We start from the raw sequence: 13182 nt of genomic DNA, 5'->3' as shown, positions 1-13182 counted from the left end.
TGGGCCGCTTAGGCCTGGCTCGCAATTGGTGTTCCAATTCATCCCAAAGGTGTTCGATGGGGTTGAGGTCAGGGCTCTGTGCAGGCCAGTCAAGTTCTTCCACACCGATTTCGACAAATCATTTCTGTATGGACCTTGTTTTGTGCACAGGGGCATTGTCATGCTGAAACAGGGGCATTGTCATGCTGAAACAGGGGCATTGTCATGCTGAAACAGGAAAAGGCCTTCCTCAAACTGTTGCCACAAAGTTGGAAGCACAGAATTGTCTTGAATGTCATTGTATGCTGTAGCCTTAACATTTCCTTTCACTGGAACTAAGGGGCCTAGCCCGAACCTTGAAAAACAGCCCCAGACCATTATTCCTCCTCCACCAAAGTTTACAGCTGGCACTATGCATTGGAGAACGTAGCATTCTCCTGACATCCGCCAAACCCAGATTTGTTTGTCGGACTGCCAGATGGTGGAGTGTGATTCATCACTCCAGAAAAAGCATTTCCACTGTTCCAGAGTCCAATGGCAGCAAGCTTTACATCACTCCAGCCGACGCTTGTCATTGCTTTGGCTTGTGTGCGGCTGCTCGGCCATGGAAACCCATTTCATGAAGCTGCCGACGAACAGTTATTGTGCTGACGTTGCTTCCAGAGGCAGTTTGGAACTCAATAGTGAGTGTTTCAACCGAGAACAGACGATTTTTACACACTACGTGCTTCAGCACTTGGTGGTCCCATTCTGTGAGCTTGTGTGGCCTACCACTTCGAGGCTGAGCTGTTGTTGCTCCTAGATGTTTCCACTTGACAATAACAGCACTTACAGTTAACCTGGGGCTGCTCTAACAGGGCAGAAATTTAACAAACTGGCTTGTGGAAAGGTGGCATCCTATGACGGTGCCATGTTGAAAGTCACTGACATCTTCAATAAGACCATTCTAATGCCACTGTGGAGATTTCATCGCTGTGTGCTCGATTGTATACACGGCTGAAATAGCCAAATCTACTAATTTGAAGGGCACATACTTTTGTATATATAGTGTACTTCTGAAATGAGAGGAGCATTTTAATTTCATGGTGTGTTCACCTCTAGTGTACAGTGAGACCAATATGGAGAGAAAGGGTTAAACATATGAGCTTATCTTGCATGAGCAGGCGAAATGTGATTACATGAAATGTGACATTACAATATACCTCAGTTTAAACACTGTTATTGGTCTCACTGTACACTCCTTAACATTTGTAAGGTTGAAATGAACTCAAAAGTTCTCTCACAGTTCACGATAAGTTCAGGTTATATGTTCACCTCTAGTTGCTCCACTGTGATGGAGTCAGACCTTTATGTTTAGCCTGCCTTCCACAGGACTAACACGAGATAGAGTCCGACAGCTTGATGTGTCTAAGCCCCAATTCCCACCTAGACTCCAGATGCTGAACACCTCTTCCACTCCTCCCCTGCAGATGTGAGTCTCCCCTTCTCTCTCTCTTTCTCTCTCTCTCTTTCTTTCTTTCTCTTTCTTTCTTTCTTTCTTTCTTTCTTTCTCTCTCTCTTTCTTTTTTTCTTTCTCTTGTTCTTTCTTTCTTTCTTTCTTTCTTTCTTTCTTTCTCTTGTTCTCTCTTTTCCCCTCTCCCTATATCTTTCTCTCTCCTTTCCACTCACTCTCTCTTCACCCACATCTTCCTTTTTACCTTTTCCCCCAACCCCACAGGGGGAGTGCCAATGGTCGTCAGCTGGTGCTTATCTGTGGGGGGAATCTCCCGCTAAATGGCCCACCGCCTGACTAAAAGCCTTTTAGAAATATGGCTGTCACTCTGGCCAGACTTCTGACTCCAACGCTTCCCACAGTTGTGTGAAGTTGTCTGGATGTCCTTTGGGTGGTCGACCATTCTTGATACACATGGGAAACTGTTGAATGTGGAAAAACCCAGCAGCGTTGCATTTCTTGACACAAACCGGTGTGCCTGCCACCTACCATAACTCGTTCAAAGTCAATCTTTTGTCTTGCCCATTCACCTGTTGAATGGCATACATACACAATCCATGTCTCAATTGTCTCAAGGTTTAAAAATCCTACTTTAACCTGTCTCATCCCCTTCATCTACACTGACTGAGGTGGATTTAACAAGTGATCATAGCTTTCACTTGGATTCACCTGGTCAGTCGATGTCACGGAAAGTTACCCGTGTTTTGTACACTCAGTGTATGTCACACACACACGCAGGGCCGTCAGGCAGGGTTGAACACGGACACTTCCCACCAGAGGTCATTGAGCCCCCAATTATCAGCCGCTTAAATTAACTCTGGAGTCGAACTCGCTGATGAGGACTGACACCCCCCAGTATGAGGAGTGGGTTCAGTTCAGGGTCAAACTGTCAAACTGTGTGTGTGTGCGTGCGTGTGTGTATGTGTGTGTGCGTGTGTGCTAACAGCACTGCAGCCTGTCAGGCCTCATCAGCCCTTGACTGGCAGACATTTCCGTAACACTTACAAATGTGTGTTGTAACAACTACATCAGGCTGTCATAAGTGTAATGGTAACAGGTGGTGACAGCAAGAAACTGGAAGCGTTTTATAAGTCTTGATTGGTTGAGTGTGTGATGGTTCAACCTCTATTTCCAGGCTTCCTGAATATGACTTGGGAGTGTGGTAAGATTGAACTGGAGTTCATTATAGTAGCTATCATCATAGCTAGCATTGTAACGATCTTCGTTGGTGTAATTAGACCAAGATGCAGCGTGGGGTAGGTTAATCATATTCTTTAAGGATAACCACAAAAGAACAAGAAAGAGAGAACCAATGAAACGTACAGCCTAGTAGGGCTCAACAGACATATGAGCCTATTTGATCATCATGCGATGACCCTCTGATTTTATGGGATGTCATCGAAGGTTTTATTAAAAACAATTCAACTGCATTTGCATCTGGGCTGAATAAATCACAATTGAATAAGATATCAGAATTGGAACGACATTAGAGCGTTCTGAACAACAACAAAACATTTCAGACCAGGTAGCAACTTCTCTCTCCATGGCAATCGACCCAGTCGTCTACTGGCTAACAGGCTTCGCAGTAATGATCAATTGGTGGATATTGCAACTATTGAATCTGAATCAGGTGAATCACTATCAGAACCCAAATGAATCAACCAAAGATTCTCCCATTTCTATGAAGAATTGTATACCTCTAATTGTAAATCCACATCAAGGCCGATTGAGTCCTTTTAAAAAGATAGAAGAACTCAACTTCCTTCAACTAAGGAAGTCGCCTTGCTGGGAGCCCACATCTCTCTCTCAATTAACTCAAACTGCCATTGGATCACAGGAATAAAGGCAAATCACCTAGTCGGGACAGTATTCCTCATGAGGTTTATTTAACATTTTGGAACCAATTAAGTCCACTGTTAGTTGAAATGATTAACAGCACAAAATGTAGGTTTTATTTTTTTTAAATGAAGGACGCCACCCAGTGTACTCACTATAGCCTCTTATCTTTGATAAACATAGATTTTAAACTATTTTATAAAATTCTGTTGTTCCGTCTATAAACTTACCCAAACTGGTACATCTGTACTAAAGCGGGTTTGTTAAAAATAAATTATTCTCAGATAACCTCTGTCGTCTGTTACATATCTTACATGCTTCCTCAGAAACCAAAGCTCCCTGGGCAGTTACATCTCCTTGGCCAGCATCCCGGAGTCGCCTCTTCACTGTTGACATTGAGACTGGTGTTTTGTGGCTACTATTTAATGAAGATGCCAGTTGAGGACTTGTGAGCCGTCTGTTTCTCAAACTAGACACTCTAATGTAGTTGTCCTCTTGCTCAGTTGTGCACCGGGGCCTCACACTCCTCTTTCTATTCTGGTAGAGACCGTTTGCGCTGTTCTGTGAAGGGAGCAGATCTTCAGTTTCTTGACAATTTCTCACATAGAATAGCCTTCATTTCTCAGAACAAGAATAGACTGATGAGTTTCAGAAGAAAGTGCTTTGTTTCTGGCCATTTTGAGCCTGTAATCGAACCCACAAATGCTGATGCTCCAGATACCCAACTAGTCTAAAGAAGGCCAGTTTTATTGTTTCTTTAATCAGAACAACAGTTTTCAGCTGTGCTAACATACTTTCAAATGGGCTTCTAATGATCAATTAGCCTTTTGAAATGATAAACTTGAATTAGCTAACACAACGTGCCATTGGAACACAGGAGTGATGGTTGCTGATAATGGGCCTCTGTACGCCTATGTAGATATTACATTAAAATCTGCCGTTTCCAGCTACAATAGTCATTTACAACGTTAACAATGTCTACAATGTATTTCTGATCAATTTGATGTTATTTTAATTAATGGACAAAAAATGTGCTTTTCTTTAAAAAACAAGGACATTTCTAAGAGACCCCAAACTTTTGAACGGTAGTGTATATGGCAAGGTAAGTGATCCCAGATTAAATTAACACATTTACAAAGACGGAAGGATGTAGGAGGACTATCCATAACAAACTTTAAATTGTGTATTTCCAGGCCCTAGCATTTCATCCCATTCTAAATGGGTTTAGACATGATTATTCTGCCCCCTGGCTGAGTATAGAGAGAAATATGGTGAATCCTATTGCCCTGGAAAAGATGTTCTTCACGCATATATCCCTTAAACGGCGTAAGCTACGCTTTGGTCCTATTATTGCTCCCACAATCTCTATAATGCACAAAATGTCAGAAAACAAATGTAACTGGGAATCAAAATAGCATGCCCATACTCCAATATGTCACAATCATTCCTTGTGATCTGGAGGGCAGCCTTTTGCATCCCCCCAAATGTCCAAATGTGGAATCCATACCCTTGCAGATATAATGGACAGTAATGGTTTGAGAACACATTACCAGGAAACTCCTTTTTTCAGCTTGGGAAACCCAACTAACAAACCATCCTATGGTGGGATTCATAAATAAATGATCTAGGCTCCTGATAGAACTGATCTCTATAATACATATAAACAACTTTTGGAAAGTTCATATTCTGAGCTTGCCAATAAAACTTTAACTGGAACAGACAATTAAAACATCTGGCCTTGGGCATCCCATAACCCAAACCATCAATGTTTACATTTTAAGAAGGTTCGCAGATAGTATTTAACATGAAGGAAATGTTTTACGATTAAATTGGCCCCTACTCCTAACTGTTCACTGCGTCCCCCCCTTCATATGATGTGGGAGTGCACAGCAGCTAAATGCTGTTACAAAATCAATTTTGAAGTGCATGAATGTAAATATTCAATGCTTTGTATCTACTATGTTACTTAACAATGATAGCTCCTTGAATCTCTCTGTAAATCAGAGATGATTACTGCTGGCACTACTGCAAAAAAGAGGTTGGCTCTTAGATGGCAATCACCTCACTCTCTCCCAATTCGCCAGTGTATGTAGTTACTATTAGAAGTAATACCCTGATGAAGACAGCTTGGCTGTCGAAACGTTGGTAACAAAATTTTGCATCTGAGCTCCTAGAGTGTGCGGCTCTCTTTTATTTTCAACAATTAGAAGTTATAACATTAGAATTATTGGGAAACGATTGAGGCCTGGTCAAATACACCTGACTCTGTAAAGAATAATCTCAGCTGAAGCCCAACACATACAAATAAACAATCTATAAAGCCTAAGCATACAAACAATATACAGTACCAGTCAAAAGTTTGGACACATCTACTCATTCAAGGGTTTTTCTTTATTTTTACTATTTTCTACACTGTAGAATAATAGTGAAAACATCAAAACTATGAAATAACATATATGGAATAATGTAGTAACCAAAAAAGTGTTAAACAAATCAAAATATATTTTATATTTGAGATTCTTCAAAGTAGCCACCCTTGGCCTAGATGACAGCTTTGCACACTCTTGGCATTTTATCAACCAACTTAATGAGTAGTCACCTGGAATGCATTTCAATGAAAGGGTTTGCCTTGTTGAAAGTTAATTTGTGGAATTTCTTTCCTTCTTAATACCTTTGAGCAAATCAGTTGTGTTGTGACAAGGTCAGGGTGATATACAGAATATAGCCCTATTTGGTAAATAACTAAGTCCATATTATGGCATGAACAGCTCAAATAATCAAAGAGAAATGACAGTCCATCATTACTTTAAGATATGAAGGTCATTCAATGCGGAAAATGTCAAGAACTTTGAACGTTTCTTCAAGTACAGTCGCAAAAACCATCAAGCGCTATGATGAAACTGGCTCTCATGAGGACCGCCATAGGAAAGGAAGACCCAGAGTTAACTCTAACTGCTGCAGAGGATAAGTTCATTAGAGTTACCAGCCTCAGAATCTCATATATAAAATGTATTATGATTTGTTTCAAACTTTTTTTGGTTACTACATGATTCCATATGTGTTATTTTATAGTGTGATGTCTGCACTATTATTCTATAATGTATTTTTTTTTAAATAATGAAAAACCTTTGAATGACTAGGTGTGTTGACACTTTTGACTGCATATACAGTGCCTTGCGAAAGTATTCGGCCCCCTTGAACTTTGCGACCTTTTGCCACATTTCAGGCTTCAAACATAAAGATATTAAACTGTATTTTTTGTGAAGAATCAACAAGTGGGACACAATCATGAAGTGGAATGACATTTATTGGATATTTCAAACTTTTTTAACAATTCAAAAACTAAAAAATTGGGCGTGCAAAATTATTCAGCCCCCTTAAGTTAATCATTTGTAGTGCCACCTTTTGCTGCGATTACAGCTGTAAGTCGCTTGGGGTATGTCTCTATCAGTTTTGTAGATTTTGCTTTATGTTTTGGATCATTGTCTTGTTGGAAGACAAATCTCCGTCCCAGTCTCAGGTCTTTTGCAGACTCCATCAGGTTTTCTTCCAGAATGGTCCTGTATTTGGCTCCATCCATCTTCCCATCAATTTTAACCATCTTCCCTGTCCCTGCTTAAGAAAAGCAGGCCCAATCCATGATGCTGCCACCACCATGTTTGACAGTGGGTATAGTGTGTTCACGGTGATGAGCTGTGTTGCTTTTACACCAAACATAACGTTTTGCATTGTTGCCAAAAAGTTAAATTTTGGTTTCATCTGACCAGAGCACCTTCTTCCACATGTTTGGTGTGTCTCCCAGGTGGTGTGTGGCAAACTTTAAACACTTTTTATGGATATCTTTAAGAAATGGCTTTCTTCTTGCCACTCTTCCATAAAGGCCAGATCTGTGCAATATACAACTGATTGTTGTCCTATGGACAGAGTCTCCCACCTCAGCTGTAGATCTCTGCAGTTCATCCAGAGTGATCATGGGCCTCTTGGCTGCATCTCTGATCAGTCTTCTCCTTGTATGAGCTGAAAGTTTAGAGGGACGGCCAGGTCTTGGTAGATTTGCAGTGGTCTGATACTCCTTCCATTTCAATATTATCGCTTGCACAGTGCTCCTTGGGATGTTTAAAGCTTGGGAAATCTTTTTGTATCCAAATCCGGCTTTAAACTTCTTCACAACAGTATCTCGGACCTGCCTGGTGTGTTCCTTGTTCTTCATGATGCTCTCTGCGCTTTCAACGAACCTTTGAGACTATCACAGTGCAGGTGCATTTATACGGAGACTTGATTACACACAGGTGGATTGTATTTATCATCATTAGTCATTTAGGTCAACATTGGATCATTCAGAGATCCTCCCTGAACTTCTGGAGAGAGTTTGCTGCACTGAAAGTAAAGGGGCTGAATAATTTTGCACGCCCAATTTTTCAGTTTTTGATTTGTTAAAAAAGTTTGAAATATCCAATAAATGTTGTTCCACTTCATGATTGTGTCCCACTTGTTGTTTATTCTTCACAACAAAATACAGTTTTATATATTTATGTTTGAAGCCTGAAATGTGGCAAAAGGTTGCAAAGTTCAAGGGGGCCGAATACTTTCGCAAGGCACTGTATATATACTTCACGTACCTATTTAAAAAAATATATATTTTCTTTTCTTTTTAGGCCCACTGAGAAGGAATGAAAGGTTTTTTTAGAGGTGGGGGGGTTGATGTGGGATGAGGGGGACTGACAAGCAACCCTCGTTCCAACCCAAGTTGCTAGGTGGGGTGGGAAGGAGTGGAAAACATGGTTAAAGGGTGCGGGGGCAGAAGATTTGTGGTTGGAGGGAGACATGTTGAATGGGTGTGGTCAGGGGAATGGGGTGGAGCCTCACTTATTTTTTCTTTTGTTTCTTTTCCATTTTTCCATACTAAATGCATTGTTACTTTTTGTCTAAATGTTATGATCATGGTGATCAATTCTTTGTATTAGCGTACCTTTTTAAAACGTTCGTTCTTCTTTTTGAGTGGCAGCACACAGGTGGATGCGAGCAAACTATTAAATTATATGAATTTGTGTCCTGTGCATGTAGCACCCCCCCCCCCCCCAATGGTTCATCATTGGGAGCAATTTCCAAACGCCTGAAGGTACCACATTCATCTGTACAAACAATAGTACAGTAATAAACACCATGGGTGTCACGTTCTGACCTTAGTTCGTTTGTTATGTCTTTGTTTTAGTATGGTCAGGGTGTGAGTCGGGTGGGTTGTCTATGTTTGTTTTTCTATGATTTGTTATTTCTGTGTTTGGCCTGGTATGGATCTCATCAGAGGCAGCTGTCAATCGTTGGACACTTACCACGCTGCGCATTGGTCCTCACCTTCTTCCACCAACAACGGCCATTACAATGGGACCACGCAGCCGTCATACCGCTCAGGAAAGAGACGCGTTCTGTCTCCTAAAGATAAACGTACTTTGGTGCGAAAAGTGCAAATCAATCACAGAACAACAGCAAAGGACCTTGTTAAGATGCTGGAGGAAACAGGTACAAAAATATCTATATCCACAGTAAAACGAGTCCTATATCGACACAACCTGAAAGGCTGCTCAGCAAGGAAGAAGCCACTACTCCAAAACTGCAGGAGGGACTGGTGCTGGAACTTAAAAAATAGATGGCATCATGAGTGAGGGAAATTATGTGGATATTTTGAAACAACATCTCAAGACATCAGTCAAGAAGTTAAAGCTTGGTCGCAAATGGGTCTTCCAAATGGGCAAGGACCCCAAGCATACTTACAAAGTTGTGGCAAAATGGCTTAAGGACAACAAAGTCAGGGTATTGGAGTGGCCATCACTAAGCCCTGACCTCAATCCTATAGAAAATGTGTGGGCATAACTGAAAAATCGTGTGCGAGCAAGGAGGCCTACAAACCTGACTCAGTTACACCAGCTCTGTCAGGTGGAATGGGCCAAAATTCACCCAACTTATTGTGGGAAGCTTGTGGAAGGCTGCCTGAAACATTTGACCCAAGTTAAACAATTTAAAGGCAATGCTACCAAATACTAATTGAATGTATGTAAACTTCTGACCCACTGGGAATGTGATGAAAGAAATAAAAGCTGAAATAAATATTTGTCTCTACTATTCAATCTGACATTTCACATTCTTAAAATAAAGTGGTGATCCTACCTGACCTATGACAGGGCATTTTTACGCGGATTAAATGTCAGGAATTGTGTTTAAATGTATTTGGCTAAGGTGTATGTAAACCTCCAACTTCAACTGTATATGATAGTCATATAGATTTTAAGACAAACTCATTTTACATCTTTGAACACAAGAAGAGGTATGAAATAAATTATTTTGTTGAAATCACAAACATGGGTAGAAACCCCAAAAGTCTGACAATTCTGTAACTCAACTAGGGTACTAGAGTGATGCATGTCCAAACAAGAATGTGCAGGCCCCACTTTTCAGGTTTTAATGCACACGGCTATCAAATCCGGAGCCTCCCGGAAGTTCCAAATCACTACCTTTTTGGAGGTGGTGGCGACCAGCAGTGGGGACAATTGTTGCCCAGCCATATCAAGGACGATTGTTGCCCAGCCATATCAAGGACAATTGTTGCCCAGCCATATCAAGGACAATTGTTGCCCAGCCATATCAAGGATGATTGTTGCCCAGCCATATCAAGGACAATTGTTGCCCAGCCATATCAAGGACAATTGTTGCCCAGCCATATCAAGGACGATTGTTGCCCAGCCATATCAAGGACGATTGTTGCCCAGCCATATCAAGGACGATTGTTGCCCAGCCATATCAAGGACGATTGTTGCCCAGCCATATCAAGGACGATTGTTGCCCAGCCATATCAAGGACGATTGTTGCCCAGCCATATCAAGGACGATTGTTGCCCAGCCATATCAAGGACAATTGATACCTACCAATGGTCTAGTTACTTCCCACTCTGAACCACATCATTTCAATTAAATTACTTTGAACCAATGTGGAATAGATGTTGAATTGACGTCTGTGCCCTGTGGGTTTAGACAGGGTACTAATAGGGTACTATTTTGTTTTATAGCTACACCTGTGTTGGGTATACTATTTTGTTCCTGTGATTTTTGGACATGAAAGCGTGTTTTTTCCCGCATCCTTTGCTCTCTGCGCCTGACTCCACACCCATTCACTCATTGAGCGTTACAGCGTAAAAGGCAACTGTCTAACAATCCAAAGGTTGTGTGTTCGAGTAGCATATTAGCAAACCCTTCCCGTAAAACTTATTCTAAACTTAACCCAATTCACCTAACCTGCTATATAAATTTACCTGACCAATGTCGTTTTAGTTCTTGGATCCTCTCACGTAAATTATCCTAACCTTCTTCGTTAGTTCACCTAACCACCAACGTAAATTCTCCCCATAATTACGGGTTCAAGTAGTGAAGCTGTGTAAAACCCTTTTGTATTTGTAGCAATTCATGATAATTTCCCTGCCGATGATTTGGTGAAAAAAAAATATATAATATATATATATATATATATATATATAATTCCCGTGAGATGGTAAGGCTTAGGAGGGTGCAAACTTGCATGTTGGTAAAGCAGCAAGGGCCACACCCTCTCATGCAATGCCATGCCAATGGCCACGTGGTGGCGCTATAACACACAATTGAAAATGCAAACTTTGAAAGGTCAGGCCCCTTACCCCGTGTGACCTAGTCATTAAATTCAGTACATATGATCCTCTCCTCACAAGGAACAAAGTTGCCTCAAGGATCCATAAGGTCCAGCATGATGGATTTTCTGCTATTTAGAATTTTGTGAAAAACACATAAAACACTATTTCTCTAGCACCAAATAATCGGTCTGCACGAAACTTGATACATGGCATCAATGGACCAAGGTCTTTCAATGTATGTTCTTACAGACTAGTATGTCGAAAAATATGTCCGATACTGTCCAATAAACACTCAAGTGGACGTGACCTGGCACATAAATGCATATAATTCAGACAGAGACATTCGTATTGTAATAAAACTTGATTACCATGTTCCAAACACTGTCAAGAATCAACATATGGAAGCACATTCAGATCGACCACACGGTGGCACTGTTACAGGAACGTATTCATATCCCTTGATCTGTTTGACTCACTGTGGTTACATTTCACACACATGCTCGGGGATGTGATTCTAACTAACCTGTAGAGAACGGTTGAGTTTGGCCGCATGTTAGCGCTGATGGACAAGAAAAAACATTTATGCAGCTCATTGGCTTATAGGGGCTGTGTTGTTTTAGCGAGACTCTTGGAAAATGTTGAGTTTAAAGATGTGCATCCATAGATGCTATTGCTGCCTGTCCCTTTTAAAGCCGAGCATCAGCACATAATTCACCAAATAAACGGCTGTTTCAAATAAACGATGGGTCTAAATGAATTGTTAATGAGTGACCTACAGTGAGTACCAAAAAAAGATAGGGCAAAAGAAGATAAAGGAGAGCAACATCATTGCCATGGATGAGACAGCACTGTGGTTTGACATGGTCATGGTAAGGTGTTCAGAAGTAGCTCGTCCTAGGGCGATGTGTCCTAATGGTGGTGCTGTGGGACCATAGCTTGACCCCCGGCATGGCTGCTTACAGCTATATTTCTTCTTTGTTGTTAGGATGTACCAAGCAACCTGGTCTCAAATAAAGATTATAATACTATACGTACTCCAAGATGTATTATAAATTACTTCATCTGTAGCGACATGCTTGGACAGTTTTGTGTGCTTGTGTTCTGACGTTCTGTTGTTGTGTGGTTATCAGGGCACGTTTGCCAGTTACTCAGAGTTTTGCGGGGTACAGCATACCAGCCTCCGTGCTGTCTGCTAGGGCAGGGGGCTGGGCACCACAGGTTGTGTTATATTGCCATGCTTGATTATTCTCTCTGAGACCATGTTGCCAGTTGGACATTGGTCAGTTTCACTTCAAAGTCACCGGAGTTGAGCAGGTCTGATGCTGGTCAGGTGGAGGCCATGTAGATGATTCAAGAGGCTTGAGTATGTCATTAATAGAAATTAACCCTTGGAATTGGAAAACCATATGTCACTAAACAGCTGTTTTGACGCATGTATGTCTGTAAAAAAAAGTTGGGGAAATGTTCAACTAACTTTTTTTTCCAGAAGCTGTTTTATAACGGTTCCCCTGATGTTGGTTAGATGTAGACTAGCCTAGACTGTTTTGTTAACGCATTAGAGCATCGTCCCATGTCAGACGTCTACAGACTGCCTTCCTTCATTTAGAACTAAAGTAGAACTCTGTACGGTATCCATGTCTCCCGCCCAGCCTCATTAGTTTTGGTCCAGTAGACTACGAAGTTCTCTAATAATATGCAGCCACTTCAACTGCTTATGACATTTCCAGGCACACATGTAGACTCCAGCTGGGGCTTTGATATTGAAGCATAAAGAGTCCAGAAAAAGTATTTGGGCATAAAACGGAGTGGGGGGGAGAAGGCGCAAAACCTAAATTTGGCTAATACAGTCCCAAATAGATTGAAACTGTTGCGGGCAAGCATGGGTTAGTAGTCTAGAAACAGAGTATCCTCTTGCCATCCGAAGGCTTTAGTTGCAGACAAGTACCGGGATACATGCACACTAGACATTTGAGAACAACGATGTTTGAAGCGCACTGCTTTCTGCACACGACGGATTAAGATTATAAATAACTTTTATGAATGAAAAGTATGCGATTTACCTTAAAGTTGCTGGTGGATGCTCTCTCAAAGGTTCAGAATAGCAAGACAGCGCTGTGAATAAGAATAATACAGAATCATGCGCTCGCGCCCCCCCCCCCCCCAACCTTAACCACAGTTTCAAAGGGAGGGTTGCACTAAGAGGCCTATTGGTAAGAAAATCCTA

The sequence above is a fragment of the Oncorhynchus masou genome, chromosome 17 (assembly GCF_036934945.1).
Source record: "Oncorhynchus masou masou isolate Uvic2021 chromosome 17, UVic_Omas_1.1, whole genome shotgun sequence".
NCBI classification, from domain to species: Eukaryota; Metazoa; Chordata; class Actinopteri; order Salmoniformes; family Salmonidae; genus Oncorhynchus; species Oncorhynchus masou.
This window is presented reverse-complemented; position numbering follows the sequence as displayed.